Genomic DNA, 3,152 nt, shown 5'->3' on the forward strand with positions numbered 1-3,152 from the left:
GCGAAGCAGGGGGCCGACTGCGACTACAGCTCCCATGGTGCTGCGCGGCGCCGCGCCGGGCGGTTGCTGTGGTGACAGTCCTGCGGCGCGGGAGGAGCTGCGATGGCAGCGCTCTGCGCGCTTCTCGCCCTTTTGGCGGTGGCTCGCGGCGCCCCTCAGACCAACCCGGCCTCGAAGGCTCAGCCCTGTGTGGGGGCCGGCAGCGAAACCCAGCGTCCTGAGGTGTAGGAAAGCAGGTGCCCGCCGTATTAATTAATGCTTGTGGTCATTAGCCTTTCCGATCTTTCGCTTTACGGGAATTGCTTTCCTTCCCAGGATGAGGTCCAAATATCGCCACCAGCAGACAGATGAGTTTCCAGGCAGGTGCACAGCTGTCAGCTGTGGGTGCCCACAGCTCTCATTGGCAGCCCCACGCACACACAGGTGAGTGAGCCAGCTGGACGTCCTTGCTCAGTGATGAGACCACTCACACCTAAAAGCACTATTTATGCTTGGTGTTGTGTTTAATAAAGCATAGAACGTTGCCAGTCTTCTCCACATAACAAGCTGGGTATTGGGGATGGTGCTGCCTTGTATTTCTGTAATAATCTCCTCATGAGTTAGATCCTTCATGTATTTCCCTCAGCAATCTCAAAAATGGCGTAAAATGTTTTGTATAGTTTTCCCAAGTCTTTGGAATGCATCCATCCTTCTCTCAAATGTTGTGGCTTGCTGCACAAGCCAGGTGCAAATTTACATAATAAAAAACAAATTTCTTTTTTCAGCTTACAATCACATCTGAATTTTTATGCTAATTTAGAAAAAATCACAGAATCACTGAATGGCAGGGGTTGGGAGGGACCTCAAGAGATCACTGAGTTCAACCCCTCCGCTAAAGGAGGTACCCTACAATGGGGCACACAGGTAGGAGTTCACATGGGTCTTGAATATCTCCATAGAAGTAGACTCCACCACCTCTCTGGGAAGCCTGTTCCAATGCTCTGTTACTCTTACCATGAAGACATTCCTCTGCGTGTTAGTAAGGAGCTTCCTATGCTCCAATTTTAGGTCATTAATAACGAAAAATAAAAAAACATTTCAAGAGAAATGCTATTAGAATATCTCATTTGGGATTTCTGAACCATAATTTTCAAGTGTTTCTGTGACTATGTGGATAAACTGTTTTATATGTAGCTAATTCACTGACTGGCTAAAAAGTCAGCTACCTCTGCAAGCTGAGCTCTGCTGTTTAAAATCTGCTGGGACTCTTGCTGCTGGTTGCTAAGACTGAGTGTTCCAGAAAAAGCAGCAGAGCTTTCATAGCACCAGTGCTTTGTTTTGAATTCATTTCCCCTTGGTAACATGCCAGGTCTTCAGGACAGAGCGTATGGTGTACCTGTACAAAATATTTTCCGGTGGTCCTTGAGGAATGTAGCTGCAAAGATTTTTAATGCTGTTATTTACACGGTATTTTAACCCTTGTTAAAATCAGTTCTGCATATAATTTGAATGCTGTTAGAAACTATTTAAAGTATTTCAAATTCATGTAAGGACTAGTATTTTCATGCTTGTCTTCGTGACTACCTTTCACTCATTGAGATAAATCAACTTAGAAGCTTTGAAATTTACAGCAATACTCAATTGTTAAATCAACTCTCTCTCCTGCCGTCCTTGAAGATAAAATGTTTAGGGAATGTATTTAAAATAATGATAATGTATTTAAGTTTTAACAAAAAGAAGTTCTTAAAGGCTTAAGATATTTCACTTTCTTAGATTTTATTGTTAGAATGTTTATTTTTGGGATAATATTGTAGTGACTTTGAATAAATTATGTATCTTAAGACCAAATAGTGTAATATCAAGCACAAGTTTCTGTCCAATAAAAATCGTCTTGGAAGATTTCTGGCATTAACAGCATTACCAGTGAGGTCATACATTATCTTTGAATGTCAAGCAGCTAAGCTACCTTGTGTTTAGGAATAAATATTTGCACTCATGTAATTCAACAAAATGGAGTCTTAACATAAATACATAGCTTGGGTTGGAAGGGACCTCAAGGATCACCAGGTTTCAACCCCCCTGCCACAGGGTTGCCAACCACTAGATCAAGCACGAGACCAGGCTGCCCAGAGCCCAATCCAACCCTGCCTTGAACACCTCCATGGATGGAGCATCCACGGCATCTCTGAGCAGCCTGTGCCACCACCTCATCACTCTCAACAAAACATTTCTCCCTGCATCTGATCTAAATCTTCCCTCCTTTAGTTTAAGGCCATTCTCCCTTGTCCTATCACTAACTACCCATGCAAAAAGTTATTTTTCCTCCTGTTTATTATCTCCCTTTAAATATTGGAAAGCTGTAATGCAGTCTCCCTGGAGCCTTCTCCAAGCTGAAGAAGCCCAACTCCTTCAGCCTGTCTTAGAGGTGCACCAGCCCTCAAAGCACCTTCATGGCCCTCCTTCGAACCCTCTCCAAATAAGCAGGCAAGTTCTTTGGCTTCTAAGAGGAGACACTTGCTACAACGTTTCACAATTTCATGTATTCATGCTCTTTATGTAGCCACATAAGGACAGAAACAAGAATAGCTTTCAGGAGGCTGTGTGTTACATTGCTGTATGGGAACTGTTGAGTCACAGCCTGATGGAGCACCTGGGGAAAGGACCCGGGCAGCCCTGGGAGCACAGTGAAAACAATTCAGCTGTGTGACCAGAAGGGGTGGAGCCTGGCTGCACCTCTCTTAGACCTCATTTAAGGGCTGACTGCCACTAGGGAAGGACCTCTGTTTGGAGATTTTCTCCTTATGGAGTTTTCCCTGTGAACCTAGATCTTCAAAGATGAGTGAACACTTTCCTTTTTCTTTGTAACACCCTTCCATCATACTAGTCCTTCTGTCATTATGCCTTCTTATCACCATTCCACCGTGTTGATCTATCTGATTGTTACAGCTGCCCATTGCATTACTGGTAAGTGTGCAAGCCTGCTTGTACTGGAGGTTTAGATGAAATATCTCCATGCGGCAATGCAGAAACGGTTTTAATCTCATTATTCTGTGTGATCTGAAACACCGTAATTTAAAAAATAAGTATGAAAATACATCAATCACTGGATGTGCATATATAATAAGATGTTTAATGAATTATAAATTCCTAATTCCTTGCTTAGCTGAAAAAAA

The sequence above is a fragment of the Meleagris gallopavo genome, chromosome 2, assembly GCF_000146605.3.
Source record: "Meleagris gallopavo isolate NT-WF06-2002-E0010 breed Aviagen turkey brand Nicholas breeding stock chromosome 2, Turkey_5.1, whole genome shotgun sequence".
In the NCBI taxonomy this organism is placed as follows: domain Eukaryota; kingdom Metazoa; phylum Chordata; class Aves; order Galliformes; family Phasianidae; genus Meleagris; species Meleagris gallopavo.